General features: G+C 48.1%; 1 protein-coding gene across 3 annotated transcripts in view; it reads left to right on the forward strand.

The window, feature by feature from the left end:
• The first annotated feature begins 10594 nt into the window (after positions 1–10594).
• Positions 10595–15910, forward strand: part of RGS19 (regulator of G protein signaling 19) — a 72838-nt gene continuing 67522 nt past the window's right edge. Inside the window, exon 1 of one of the 3 annotated variants that reach the window (XM_084854405.1) lies at positions 10595–10880. The gene's annotated coding sequence lies outside the window, so the exon portion shown is untranslated. Of the gene's footprint in view, positions 10881–11154; positions 11381–11612; positions 11755–15910 lie in introns of those variants that run through there. The other 2 variants (XM_084854404.1, XM_084854406.1) reach the window with 2 other exon arrangements.

Here is a 15910-nt window from a genome sequence, read left to right on the forward strand (position 1 = left end):
GATAATGTAATGGTTGAGTAGTTTCTGCTGGGGAATGTTGGGAGGTCACCCCTGCCACCTTCTGAAATCCTCAGGTAGCCAGAATCAACACGTGGAAAATAGGGCTCTTTTCCAAGGCTTTATCCCCATTCAACCTAACGATGCTTACAGATGCTAATTGCTGATCCTATGAGTGAGACTTAAGGGAGCTGCCTACTTGGGGGTTCTAAGCTTAGGAATCAGTTGATCTCCATTTGTAGGGGAAGGTGGGAAACCTCTTTACTTATGGGCTAGGAGGAGAGAGTCCACCCTTTTCCCGTGGGGCATCGGGGCACCGCGGTTGCCGTCACACCAAGCGAGCTGAGTGCCTCCTCTCAGCGCCTGCCATCTCCCGCTTGATGCTGTGCTGGCACCTAGCATCCAGAAACTGGTGTTGCGCCTCCCTCTCCCTGCCAGGGTCACTATCACTCTCAGGAATGTGTACCAGGAGGGGATCTCCCCCTGGCTGCTCCTCTGAACAGCATGCGGGTTCCTCTCCCGCGGTTTCTATCTCTTCCTCAGAATCAGAACTGCTTTGGGGCTCTCTGGGCTCCGAGCCAACACTGACAGGGAAGAACACACGTGGTTGAAATGAGCTAGAAAATTTGGAAATCACTTTGGCAACAAATCTCTCTTACAGTCATCAGGTTAGATCTAGACTTAGTCATACTTAGAGTGGACCTGTTAAAAATCAATGGGACTGAAGTTAGCCGTGACTCTAAGTATGACTAAGTCTGGATCAAGCCAGTTGGGTTTGTCTTTTTCAGCCAGGCCAGGCCACCAGCCAGCTCAATCAAGCGCCAGACAGCCTAATCTGATAGGCTCCAAATAGTCTTAAGTAGCCACCTGAGAGATGTAGGTCCTAAGAAGAGCCATATCTTATCTCTTCATCATTTTGTTTCCAGCCAGAAGGCAGGAAAGCAGTAATCCTTCCCCACTGCCTCCCCTCCTTTCCACAACTATATTGAGAAGTATACTGCTTCTGTATGCAGAGGTTCCAAATAACTCTAACGCCCTCTAATAGCAAACTCAGGTGGTGAGTGCTGACAGAAATGGAGCTGGACCAGGGTCACTGAGAAATAAGAGGGAGGTCTGTATCAGTCTGTTCAGGGTTTGCGGAGGTACAAATAATCTTTTAAAAGAACTAAGGGCCCCACCCCCAAGCAGGCAAGTCAACATGCTCAGTAACCATGGAATGTTGTGGAAAAGGACAATGAAAAACTGGGGACAGGGGATGGTGGGATGAAATGCCCTGCTTGACCTCCTTACAGCTTACAGTATCCTGGGTTGCCTTCAGATGGAGGGCTCCTAGAGCTACCAGTCAAAAGACCTTGTGCAGATACTCCCAACTTGAAGTGGTGGGAAAACGCAGCAGGGTTACAAGATGAAGACGATGTTGTCTGGACCTCCTGTAAAATTCTGTGAATGAGGCAGAGCGACTGCATGATAAAAACATCTTGTCTGGAGAAGCACCCTTAGAGGACAGTATGGTCTGCTGGAACCCTGAGGAGCACTTCTTCTAGGAGCTGAGAACACGGTGCAATGTTTCATGGCAAGTCCCATTTGTCACATCCTGTGACAGTAAATTCCAACAATAAGTTTATTATGCTTATGAAATCAACCTGGAAGGCTAGGAATCACTGGCAGGAACTTCATACGGCTAATGTGGGACAATTTAAACGATGATTCCAGTCAGTAGCATCCTTGGAATGGGAGACACAAGAAATACAGTATTTTTAGGTTGGATTCTTAGACTTAGGATGGAGAATGACCTAAAGGAGCAATTCTTACTTCTTTTTTTGCCTCGAAAACCACTATTCTGCTCTATTTAATCTTTCCAGAACTTCCACATTTTATTTATTTATTTATTTATTAATTGCCCATGTGGCTGGTCACCCAGCCACTCTGGGCAATGTACAACAACAAAATGGTTAAAACAATAAAATTCTACATTAAAAACATCATAAAAATACCCTAACCCACCCCAAATGCCTGCCTGAACAACCATGTTTTTAATGTGCGGTGAAAGCTCATTAAAGAGGGGGCATGGCGGAGTTCCCTAGGGAGGGAGTTCCACAGAGTTAAAAACTTTGGAACATGGATGGAGCAATCCTACTGGGATAGGCGGCCGCCTCTGAACTCAGAGACGACCGCCTATCCAATGCAGGGCAGAAGTGCGGAGGGGATCGTCCCCTCTGCGCTTCAGCCGCCCTGCATTTGCGGCCTGACAGCCAATGTCAGTGCCTTCAGCCAAGTGGGGGAACCAGCTACCAGATTACACATTGGATGTGTCATACCGGATTGCCCCATTTTCACTGCTCTGCACTCCTCTTCCAAGCGTGGAGTAGTTCTGAGCTGCCTGTGAGGCAGTGTGGGAGGGGGTGGAGGTCGGTTCTCAGGGAACCAACCTCGGAGCACGGGCTCCGAGGTTGGTTGCTCGAAACCAACATATCCTATGGCTGTCTAGCCACTGACTAGCGGCCATAGGATTGCTCCCTAAGTGGTTAAAAATATTGGTTTGCTCCTTTGTGTTGGAAAACAAAAATGGCAAATAACGGGGAAAGAGATTGTGTCCCTATCCTAACCAATTAAACACACTTATCTATCTGTGACACTGGTATAAAAGTCACTGACTGTGCCAGCATAATATCCAGCTTTGCTAAAACAAACCAAAGATCCATCTAGCCTAGCACACTGTCTCCAACAGAAGTCAGCCAGATGCTTCTATGAAAATATAAGCATGATTGACATAACATCTGGTTGCCGCCCCCAGCATGTGGCCATCAGATACATGCTGCCCCTGGATATGAAGGTTCCATTTTGTTGATCATGGTTAATAGACATCAGTGTGCCGACCACATATAATAAACCTGTTGGTTCCCTTTTTAACATTGTATAAGCCAGTGGCCATCACCACATTGTGTGGCTGTGAATTCCAATAATGTGAATTAAGCACTATGTGGGAGGGGGGGGAAATCCTTTTTATTTGTCCCAAATGTACTGCCAATATATCCCTCCTTTCTGGTTGGGCTAGATGGAGTGAAAATTTTCTCTAAAATCTGATGAAAGAGGAGGGTGGTGGGAGAGTAGCTGAAAAACAACGAATGGCGACTGGAATCACAGAGTAGGAGGTGATCTGATGTTATATCCCAACCCTTCCTCATCCCAAACGTGGTATCTTGTACCAGGAGTGCTGAACCTCCTTGACTACATGCCTCTCTTAAGGCTTAAGATACTTGCAGTAAGAGCATTAAGCTATAATATGCCAGCACACTGCCTTAAGCCCCACTCCATTTTGCCTTCTGTCCAGCCACTACTGGAATGCAACTGGCAAGAGCTGCTCCAAAACAGAATCCAACCCTTGGGTTGAAAGTATAAGGATTTTGCTAGTCAAAGTCTATAGGATGTAAGATGTGGAGAATGGGATCGTTACGCTAGTGGATACGAAGATAAGAAGAGCTTTCCAGAAACAGTCCAAGGACCCACCCAACCCAGAAATTCCTTTCCAGCCAGAGACTCCTAGGAAGCCCACAAGCACAACATAAGAGCCAGTGGGGTGTAGTGGTTAGACTGTTGGACTGAGACTTGGGAGACCTGGGTTCAAGTCCCTACTCAGCCAGGAAGCTCCCTGGGTGACTTTGGGCCAGTCACTGACTCTCAGCCTAACCTACCTCACAGGGTTGTTGTGAGGATACAGTGGAGAGGGGGAGGATCATGTAAGCCGCCTTGGGTTCCCTGTAAGAGGAAAAAAGGCAGGATATAAATGTAATAATGAATAAATGAAGACAACACCCTTTCCCTCTTGTTTGTCCTCAGCATTTGGTATTCAGAGGTTTACTGCCTTTGAACATGAAGGCTCCATTTAATTGTCATGGTGAATAGCTATGGACAGACCTATGCTTTATGAACCCGTTTCACTTCCATCTAAGTCAGTGGCTGTCAGCACCTCCTGCGGCAGTGAATTTCCGACGCTACTTATTCCAAACTCCATAGTCAAGCAATGCCTTTGTCAGGACAGATCAAACTGTCACAAAATAGTGAGTGAGGTTTCGCGTTCTCCAGAACACTTCTTCAGGCTGGATGCTGGATGCTAAGCAAAGTCAGAAGCAGGAAGCTGGCTTGATGTTGCAGCCATGGAATCTGCATTTAGCTTTAAAACCGAGTGTAGGAGACTGGAAACTCCATTACATTAGGCCAGCTGTGGCCTTCCAGATGTAATTGGACTTCAACTCTCATTAGGCCTAGCCAGCATGGCTGAGAGCCAGGAACGATGGGAGCTGCAGTCCAAAACCATCCTGACCACCAAGGCTTTCCTACCCTGGATTAAGCTCTCCTAGGCGTCATGCAGGGTTCACGTTACAGCTAGGATTGCTGAGACGAAAGAGACATACATTGGCTTATCCCACCCATTCTATCCCTGCAAATATAAAATCCAGCCGTTACCCCAGTCTTGTCTCCAGCAGTAGGTGAACACAGGTTCCTTGGTAAGTAGATAACAGAAGACTGTGAAATTGGGATTTTCTTCTTCCTTTGTGTGCGCTCTCTCCCTCCCTCTCTATGAGAGAGAGCTTGGTGTAAAGCAGCACAACAGCAAAGCAACAAGGAGGCCGTGGGTCCACTCCACTGTGGATGCAGTCTGTCTTAAGGTAAAATATATAACAAAGAGAAAGACTAACAACAGAGTATTAAAAATATATATTTTAAGCTAAACGTTTCTGCTTCCACCCTCATCAGTAGCTGTGCCATTAACAGCAACTGATGAGGGCGGAAGCTGAAATGTTTAGCTTAAAATATATATTTTAATACTTTATTGTTAATATTTCTATCTTTCATTCATACACACACTTACTATTAATATCTTGTATAAAGAATAAGAACTTTCTTTTCTCTGTCCTTAATGTTCTGCCAGCCAGTTTCACTGGTGAGCCCATGTTCTAGTGCTGAGAGGGTAAATGGTTCAACTCTCAACCCATCCTTTCCACACTGTGCATAATTTTATAAAGCTCTATCATGTCCTACATCTAAAGGACTCACACACTCCCCTCCTCCTCACCCACATATGAGATGTTGTTGTTGTTGTTCAGTCATTCAGTCGTGTCCGACTCTTCGTGACCCCATGGACCATAGTCAATACATAATTTAGGCCGCATGCTATGCATGTTTAGGCAGAAAAAAGGTCCTACTTTTTTCTGCCCCAGCATGGCTGGCTGGGGCATGCTGGGAATTGTAGGATTTTTTTCTGTCTAAATATGCATAGCATTGTTCCCTTAATTTAAAGTGCAATCCTGCTCTGGTTAATAGCAAAACTCCCATTGATTTCCATGCAGCGGGCTTATAGCCCCGAATAGTTATGCCTTATTTGCATTCTGAGCCATTGGGATTAAGGGCAATAAAGAAAATTAATTAGATGTTTCTTTGCTTTCCCAGAATCAGAGACCGAATCACTCCTGTACAATATATTTTTCTTTTCAAAATTGAAACCCAAGATTCTTAGATCAAGTTGAAATGTTATCGTTCAGTCAATTTTAAAAAACTCAATTTAAACAATAGAACAAAAAAACAAACAATATTACAGCTGATTACTGTTCATCACAATCACATCTTCCAGATCTGGGAGTGAGGACATTGAAATTAACTAAAACAGTTGCTGTAAAATGTACTCACAAGTTGGGGCAGAACAGCAAATTCTGCAAAGCTATAATACAATAGCACTCTTGCTGTGGTTAGATAATTTTTTAAAAAATTATGAAAGATAATCTGCATTAAACCAAATCATCTGAAAAATCTTCCAATATACCTTTTCATTGGGTCGTTATATATGGTTCAGTACAGAGCATGATGGCAAGTATTTTCACCTTGAACCCAACCTCAGGAGGGGTCGTAGTTTGTTCATTTTATTTATTTATTACATTTATATCCCCCCTTTCTTCCATTGTGGAACTCAAGGTGGTTACATGCTGTTCCGAGGTTGTTTCCCCTCCAAGCACTGACCAGACCCAGACTTGCTTAGCTTCAGCAAGGTAGTAGCCTCACGTGCCTTCAGACCTTGCCCTGGGACTGTTCAATGGCTTAGCTAGGGATGTCAGAGAATTCCGCAACGGATCTCGGTGAGGCCGAATGCCAGTGCATTCGGTCCCCCGAAATCCATCGCAGAACGAAGCCCCCGCCCCCCCACCCCACGAAAGGCGCGCGAAACGGAGCACTTACCTGCTTTGCGAATGGTGGCCGTCCTGGCCGCTATTCGCTTCCTCCTCTTCCTAGCCGTGATAGGCTATGTAAATACTTACGTAGCCTATCACGGCTAATGCAGGGATGCCATTTGCATCCCTGCAGAGGCTGTGATAGGCTATGTATTTACATAGCCTATCACGGCGGGGGGGGGGGGGAAACCCCAGCATACGCAAATGGCGGCGGCTACCGCCATTTGCATACGCTGGGATTTTTTCTCCCTGCCGTGATAGGCTAAGTAAATATTTACGTAGCCTATCACAGCTCAATACAGGGACGCAAATGGTGGCGGCTACGACAGCTGCCATTTGCGTCCCTGCAGGGCTGCCCAGCAGCTGGATGTCCGGCTGCGGGCGGCCGGAGCCGGCTGGCGGCTCCTCAGCTTGGCCGCGGAGCGGAGCCGGCCAGGCAGGATTCCGGGGGGGGGGACGGAGCGCCTCCCCCCCACCGCAGATGCCCCTGCGCGGAGCCAGGTAAGGGATTCGTACATCCCTAGGCTGAGCACATGTTCTGCATGCAGAAGGTTCCGGGTTCAATTCCCGGGAACCTCAGGTGAAGCTGGGGAAGACCCCTGTCTGAGACCGTGGAGAGCAGCTGCCAGTCAATGAAGAAAATACCCATCTAGATGGAGCAAGCATTTCCTGCAGAAGCCCGTTTCCTATGTCCTTAACCTGAGATTTCTATGACATTCATAGCCATGGGCAAACCAATAGCGAGGTGCTGAAAATTTCTCCCACATCCAAAGAAGAAAATTTCAGAGAAATTCTCACAGGTTGGGTTTGGGTTATTTGTGCTTAGCTTACTTATGAGGTGACCAAAGAGCATGTGCGAGTATCCCGTCTTTCATTGTACAATCATCTTTCCGGCAGCCTGTAGCTTCTTTGGCTTCCTGCACATTCAGTTAAAGCCCAGGGGGAACATAATGAAGTAATTCCTCCCATAGGGCTTTCTCAGGAGGCACCAGCAGCCTGGGATGATGCAGAGGAATGGGGAGAGGTGTGATAGAAAGAAAATGCACACCGCACCCGCGGTCACCTCACGGTGGTTAGGTAAGCTCAAAAATACCACAAAAAGAAATTATAAAATGCCCCGAGAATGAGGCAGAACAATGGAAACCTCTTTCAGACGGGGGAAGAAAACTTTCAGGAAATTAAGAGGACAGAAACATAATGAAGTAATTCCTCCCATAGGGCTTTCTCAAGAGGCGCCAGCAGCCTGGGATGATGCAGAGGAATGGGGAGAGGTGTGATAGAAAGAAAATGCACACCGCACCCACGGTCACCTCATGGTGGTTAGGTAAGCTCAAAAACACCACAAAAAGAAATTATAAAATGCCCCGAGAATGAGGCAGAACAATGGAAACCTCTTTCAGACGGGGGAAGAAAACTTTCAGGAAATTAAGAGGACAGATTTTGCCTCAGCGCTCGCTCCACCTCTTCCCTGGAGCTGGACACAACACTTCCCCCCTCTCACCACCACTATGGAGGATACAGAATGGGGGCCAGGCTGCCCACACAGTTGGTAGTGCAAAAACAGAAAGAAAAACCCCCAAGAAAGAAGAAGCTGTGCTACAACCCCTTTCAAGGGTGAGCGCTGCCTGTGATAAACTGTTGGAGAATTTCTCCTCCCCCTGGAGAAATTCGGTGACATTGTTTCCCCAGTTTCTCTGCCCACAAATATGGTGGAGAATTTCAAGAGTCCCTTTGCACACCGCTCTACAAAAAGCACTCAGCTCCACCAGATTTGCCTTCTACTTGATCAGCTCAGGGGACTTTGCAATGGAAGCTCCTAGCACTACCAATCAAAATGCATTGTGCACCTATTTGTCTTTCCTTCCTTAATGGGTTTTTGGGGGAAAGAAACAAGACAGAAGCAATGGGAAAACACGGGAGGATTACAAGATGAAGACACATCTGGACCCCCTGCAAAATTCCATGAACGAGGCAGGGTGGCTGCAGAATAAAAGGCCCATCTGGAAGCACCCTGAGGCTACAATCCTAAACACATTTACTGGGGCGTAAGCTCCACTGGACACAGTGGAGCGTATTTCCAAGTAAATATGCACTGGATTGCACTGCGAAACTGCAATCCTATGCACACTTATCTGGGAGTAAAATTGGGCACAGTAGGACTTGCTTCTAAACATGCACAGGATTGTGCTGAAAATTGCTGTTTATGCTGTTCTTCCTCATTCTCACTCCATATCCCAAATTATACACATCACTGTTTACACTGGAATTAAAAGATGTATGAAGATTTTCACTTTTCAGCCCCAACAGGAAAGAGATTGAACAGATTGTGAAAAACAAAGTAAGCTTTGCCAAGGTCATACTTTCAACGCCTGCTTTTCCTCAATGAATTCCATCTTTCCCTTCTTATTAATAACTCCAAATGAACAAATGTTTTCCAAAGAAATAAGTTTGACCTAGCTCTATTTCTTTTTATTTTTGCCCTTTGCTGAATTGATTACCAGCCCTTGGTTTTCAAGCCTTCTGCTCTGGAATGATAATGTGATTTCTCTGAAATTCATGACTCCATGTATGTAAAGCCCTAACCTTCGCAATTTGACATGTCATCCAGCATGTTTAAGCCCGCTGAGCTCCATTTGAAAACTGCAGTCCTTGCTCCCCTTAAGAGTTCAAGTCTGTTTCACAAGAGTTGCTTAAAAATCAGGGTTTGTGGCTTTTTTTTTACATGCCTGTTTAATTTGTAATAGCTGAATATTGTTGAATTTCTACAATTTGAATGTCTAAACAATTTAAATTCCTTGCTGCTCCAATAGGAACACCTGAGCAATAACATTTTACAGTTTATTTTAAAAAATGTACACCCCGCCGTTCTTTTCGAAGACAATCCACAGTGGCCAGCAAATGTAAAACTGTTATGAAAATGATGTGAGGACAAGACAGTACCCTTCAAATACCTACACACAGAGAAGAGGCCAAAAAATTGTTCTTTGCTGCTCTCTAGGTCAGGACTCGATTTAATGGGCTTCAGTTACTGGAGGGATATTTTCAGTTGCACATTAGGAGGAACTCCTTGATGGCAAGAGCAGCTTGACAATGGAAACAGCATTCCCCAGTATGGTGCCCCCCAGGTATGTTGGACTGTAATTTATTTATTTATTGAATTTATTGCATTTATATCCTGCCTTTTTTCCTCTTGCAAGGAACCCAAGGCAGCTTACATTGTCTTCCTCCTCTCCATGTTATCCTCACAACAACCCTGTGAGGTAGGCTGGGCTGAGAGTCTGTGACTGGCCCAAGGTCACCCAGTGAGCTTCGATGGCTGAGTGGGGACTAGAACATGGATCTCCCAACTCCCAGTCCAACACTCTACCACACTGATTGAAACCAGGTTTCAGTCAGAACTCTAAAGGAGCTCTCCAAGGTGCTTGGATATCTCCTTTAGAATTCTGACTGAAACCCGGAGCACTGGGTTTACACTGCCCCACTGAAACTGGAGTCACCAGCCCCCACAGCTGGGCGGCCATCTCTTAGGGGTGTGTGAGCTCTCAGTTGCCATAACAAACCATCTCATGTTACTGATTATGTTTCTATCTCATTTAGATGATGTACATGGCTCCCCCCTCCATTTCTATAACCACAACCCTGTGGGATAAGTTAGATTGAGAGTGACTTGCCCACGCTCACCCCGGAGACCTTCATGGATGAGTGTGGATTTGAACTCAGCTCACCCTTGTCCTAGTCAGACGCTCTACCACGCTGACTCTTGTACCTGCCCACATAGCCTTAGATAGCTGGGACCAGTGCCTCCCATGCTGATCATGATGGATCAGGGTCTTTGGTGTTGATAAGGGGCGTAAGGAAGAAGGCAGTCAATTAATAAATAACCCTTAACATACTATCAGTGTCCAGAGTCCAGACATCTCAGTAAACTTTACATCAGCCCTGTAAGGCAGACCAGTACACATCCCCTTGTTGCAGATGGGGAGTGGGGGAGTTGATCACAGCTGAGCGGAAAAGTGCCTTGCTTTTAAGGCCTCCTTGGGAGGTTGTGGTGGACGTGAAATCTGAACCAGGGCCGGGCCAGCATTTGCTACACCTGATCAGGACACAGCAGCCGAGACAGCAGAAATGCGGGTGACCCACAGACCCACTCCCTATGCTTCCCAACAAGTAACGCCCCCCCCAGACAAGAACTTGAGTGTCCAGACGGCAGATGTGATGCATCTGTGACCTGCCTCCGCCTCAGAGGCCCCAGACTCGCCATTCGGGCATGACCTGGGGAGAACGGGGGAGAGAAAAAATACCATCCACTCTTTTCTCCACTAAGATCGCAAGCCGCCCTCGGTCGCCAAGAAAGGGGAGGCACTTTGCACATTCTCGGAGGCCCTCTTGGGACGCCCTCCCACCCCCATCCTCCCTAAAATACGTTCCAGCATCGCGCCTGGCACCGGAAATAAATCCTGGGGTTTCCATATATAGGGATCTGCTCAAAGAAAGGCGCGTGGCAACCCGAGAGCCTCCGAAGAGGCCCCCGAGCCGTAAGTTGTGCGCGCGCGCGCGCAGGAAGAAAGAAGGCGCGGCTGAACTTTCTCGCATCTGGAGCCAGGCCGGGGAGGGGAAGCTGCCCCCTGCCCAACCTCTGCCGGCGGGAGATGCAATGCAGATGTGAGCAGATTTGTGATTCCTTTACACACAAAACACACGACACCCCTCCTTTCTTCTCCTTCAGCGGCTGCTTTGCACGCTGCCGCTGCTTGCTTGCTTGCTTGCATGCATGCATGCGGGGGGGGGGGGCGTCAAGCAACGGTCTTTCTGCTCCCTGCTGCTGCTGCCCGGTCGGTCCTGCGAAAGAGGAGCGCGAAGCGTCTGACTGATCTGGGCTTGACGCGAGGAACTGCAAAACAGCCGTTGCTTTAGGAAGTCAATCGCTGGGGCCGGGGGACGCGTGCGCAGTGGAGACCCTGCCAGCCAGTATTTTTTTTCTTTTCTTATTTTTTTAAAGCTTGCTTTCCAACCCCCCCCCCCTCCTCCTCCTTCTCTTTCCTCAAAGGGTGTCGATTCTGGAGCTTTAAAAAAAAAAAAAAAAGAGGCGGGGGGGGGGGGAAGGCAGGCACGGATGCGCTCCAGCCAGCGGGGAGGCTGCAGGGGCCTCGGATGCACAGGACGTGAGTACCCCCCCCCTTATTTATTATTTATTTGCGGGGCAAGATAGACGTGAACGTGCGAAGGAAGGGATCCAACTCTTCCTGCTCGCAGGGGCGGTGCGAGGCGACCCGGATTGCGAGCGGGATTGCGGGGAGGTGTTTCCGTGGAGGAGGGGAGAAAAGGAGCGAAATCGGAGTCAGCCTTATAGCCCCCCCCTCCCCCCACCTCCGGCCGGTCCCTTCTCCGCTCCTCTTCCTGTCTTGCTTGCCGCTTCGCCTTGTGCTGCAAATCGGTTGCTCCGTTTCCCTCAATTGTCGCATGGGGGAGGGAGGAGGGGGGGAGGAGAAATGAAGTGAGTCTAGCCGTCTACATGAATGCATCAAGTGTGCGACTGGTAAATACACCGGGGGCGAGGGGGGGGGGAGAGAAAAGAAGGGGGAAATCGTCTCCAAGCTGTTGCAAAAACTGAGGAGGAAGAGGAGGGGGGAGGTGGTGGTGGGATCCTGCATTGCCAACCGAGAGGGAGCATCTCCCCCCCCCCCGGCGTGGTGGGTGAGGGGTTGCATCCTCCTCGCTTTTAATGAAAGCCATGTGCGGCGGTTTGCAAGTGATTAAAGTGAGGGAGAGGAAACGCTGCGCGTGTGTTTGCAGAACGGGGGTGGGTGGGTGGGAGGGAGAGAGAGAGAAGCACTGCTGGGAAATGGAGCGTTGCATCGGGGCGCATGGATTGCGCCGCGCTCGAGGCGGGCTCGGGGCTCCGGAGGAAGCCGTGCATCGGACCGCCGCGCGCCCGCCTCCGCCGACCTCCTCCTCCTCGACCCGGGAATTTGCCGGGCGTGTCGCGTGGCAAGCGCTGCCGCTTGTCACTCTTGCGCGAGGCAAGCGGAGCAATGCAAACACTAATAGATTGGGGATACGCGCACACACACACGAAGAGACTGCTGGGAGCGCATATTTATGTATATCCAGCGTGTACACACACACACATACACATGCAGATTCCCAGCAGTCTCTTCCTTCACCCTCCTTGCTGGGCTGCAATTCCTCCTTGGTTACTAGCTAGCATCCATGCATGCCTGCAAGAGACATCCCCCCCACCCAGCCCTCCTGCTTCGCTGCACATCCCTTCTACGTTCCTCATTGCTGTTGCAAAGGAGGAGGGGGGACGTGCAAGGGCTTTCCCTTCCCAGAGTCTGGTGTGGGGGTTTCCCTTCCCTCCTCCCCTTGAGTGCAAAGATTCCACCCACCCCCGCCCGCCCCACCCTGGAGAACTGGCATCCTTCGCTGGAGCGAGGGAATCCCTGCTTTCACACAGAGCCAGCGAGCAGTGATGTCCCCTTCGCTTGCAGAAAATATGGCAGGGGGACTCAAGTATGGGATTTCCCTCCCTCCCTGTTCCCCTAGTCTGGTGCTTCCTTCCTAGCCGAGAATTACATGGAAGAAGGGCTTTTGCCTTGTGCGGTGATATGCATTTCTTCTGTAGCCCTGTTTTGTTATTGCTGTTCTCCTTCTCCACGCACGCTTTGCACGCAAAATCCCAAGTTGAATCCCTGACTGTTCAGTGCTTGAAATGATGTTTGGATGGGGAAGATCTCTTGCCTTGGAGAAGATCTGCCGTCAGTCAGAGTAGACAGCACTGGGCCGGATGGACCAGATATCTGATTCTGTAGAAGGCCGTTTCATCGGTTTCTTATTTCTTGAGCGCTTTACAATAGGGACGTTTAAAGTGCCATGGCAGTATAAGTAATTTTGACGGTGCAGAGATTTGATCTCATGGCAGTCCTCTGATGTAGGGCATTGCTATACTGCTGCATTACAGTTTGGGGAGATTTGAGACTGAACGTGACTTGCGCGCAGCTGATTAAGGGGTTTGTGGCTATGGGGGGATTTGAACTCTGGATAGCTGTGGCTCAGAAGTCACGTCCTGTGCATCCGAGGCCCCTGCAGCCTCCCCGCTGGCTGGAGCGCATCCGTGCCTTCTAACGGTGGCTACTAATGTTGTTTGTTTTGCTTTGGCACCGGGCATGCAGCTCAGATTTCAAAATGCAGGATGGTGAAATTACTAAGATGTGATATTTAATTAAAAGATCGTTTATAAACCACAGATTAAAAATGACTCTCCCAAGCACTGTTTGAACCTAAGCTGTTAAACAGCAAATGCTACAGCCACTCCGTTCCTTTGGCATGAGGAGCTGGGTGAAGGCTCATACTGGGCATGAGCCCAAATGTGGAAGCATCCCCATTGGGCACAGGAGGCTTTCCACCAGCTCGCCAGGCCTATGGGAAAGAGGAGGCCTATGGACACTTCCCGGATCCCCAGCCAGCTTGTCTCTCATTCCCCATAACGCCATCATTCCCCATGATCGGTCAGAGACTTGGTGCCTGTGAGGGCTGTAGCTTAGTGGTAGAGACATGCTTTGCATGCAGAAAGTCCCAAGTTTGATCCCTGGTTTCTCCAAGTAGGGCTGGAAAACATTCATGTCTGAAATGCTGGAGAACTGCTACAAGTTGGTGTACGATGGACCAACTGACACAATGGTCTGACACAAACTTCCCATGTTCCCAAGTATACGCACTGAAAGGTTATGTGGGGGAGAGAAGAGAATTGTCTTGTGCATGCGCAGTTTGGCGCATGTTGGTGCCAGGCCCACATGCAGTAAGATCATATCCACTGTATTCAAAGCAGAGTCCCCATGTATTCTTAACCCTACAGGCTTTGCAATGTATTTATATTTATTTTATTAGTTATGCCTTGCCTTTCTATAACAAGCAGCTTTGAACGTTACATATTTATCACAGAACAAAATAGTCTTAACTATAAAACAAAAAATAGTAAGACAGCATCATAAAAACATGTCAGCAGTCAATAATTTTTTTTTAATCCCTGCTTCTAAGTAAAAAAAAAAAAAGCCCTCCAGAATAGAATGGTTTTAAGAAACCATCTAATATCAGGGCCAAGAGGGCAATCCCCTAATTTGGCTGCCAGAGCGCACGACAGACATGTGCCTCAGCGAGGTGAACACTAGTTCAGCCCGCTATGTTGCTTCTCATGTCATGCTTAGGTTGGGCTGTCGACATTCTCTCACACTTTTTTTTTCTTAAATAAAATTGTGTGCCTGTTTATGCATTTTGATTCCTTTCTTTACCTTTGTGTGTGTGTGTGTGTGTGTGTGTTTAAAAAAAGTTAAGAAATTGCTCTGAGGGTTGGAGCTAGGGAGGTTTCTTGGTGTCTGCTAGATAGAAATTTGGGGAGTGCTCAGGTGGGGGTTGGAACTTTTGCCATCTCTGAGCTAGCGCCGGACCTGGGAACAGATGGGAATGCGGGTTTAAAAAGAGACAGAATCACTTGGCCCTCGCTCCGTCTGCACCCATCACGGGGCGCTCTGAGGTTGGCAGGGAGCGGGGGCCGGCAGGGGGCTCTCTTGATTTGTACGCAGGTTTCTCTTCTCTTTTGAGGAGGAATTTTGGCACCTTCCTTCATCTCTGGTTCAAAGCAATTTCACGCTGTGACGGAAATGGTGGCCCGACCTTTACCTAGATATGATAACAAGCTAAACCTTGCAAACAAGGGGGAAAGCATTTTTCAGTACAGGGAGATTGGCAGAACACCTCTTTCAAGTGGACCACTCCGTTTTGACTCCGATTACAGCTGCAGGAGCCTGCAGAAGTGTTCCCAGTGTGTATTTATATATATTGTGAGTTCCTCTCTAGGGCACCAACCTGGCACCATCTAGATACGTTGGACTACAAACCCCTTCATCCCCCGCCAGCATGGCTTCCTGTGTACCTCACAAAATATACTTTTAGATTTGGATCTCGTAAATGTGTTGTTCTGAGTCTTGGATAATTTCTGACTCCAAAATACTCTATTGCGGTTGTCATCGGAAGCCCTGCTCTGTCTTCCGCTGCCAGGGGAGGCATGCGTGGCGGTGACATGAAAGAGGGATTTTTCAGTGGCAGCACCCCAGTCCTGGAACTAACTCCCAGTGGGTTTGACTGGCTCCTTCTGTGCTGGCGTTTAGGCGGGTAGCCAACTCCACCAACCTTTAGGGCGCAGCCTACTCATGTTTAGACAGAAACAAGTCCTACAACTCCCAGCATTCCCCAGCCAGCATAGTACGTCTTTTTTCTGTCTAAACATGGATAGGATTGCGCCCCTAATGGTTTTTAAATGGTTGCCCTTCTCTTTCGATGCAGTTTTTAAGTGATTGTTTTTAGGATGGTTTTACTCTATCAAAACGTATTTTTAGGGTCACAAACCACCTTGGAGGCATTTTGGAGGGCCTAAAGACAGTACATAAATATTTTAATTAACAAATTAGAATTATTTATTTATTGATCCCATTATATCCTGCTTTTCCACTACAAGTAGTGGTCACGCAAATCAGTTAAAAATACATCAATAATAATAAAAGAAATAAACAGCACCCACCAGTTAAAACCTCCTTCAGCAAATAAAAGCCTGTCTGAATCTTTCCCTGCTGGAGCAAGGACATCAAGGGTGGAGCTAGCATGGCCTCCCTTGGCAGGGAGTTCCGGAGCTTGGGAGC

This window comes from Heloderma suspectum, chromosome 4 (genome assembly GCF_057233095.1).
Source record: "Heloderma suspectum isolate Gila_16-S chromosome 4, 16-S_ref, whole genome shotgun sequence".
In the NCBI taxonomy this organism is placed as follows: Eukaryota; Metazoa; Chordata; class Lepidosauria; order Squamata; family Helodermatidae; genus Heloderma; species Heloderma suspectum.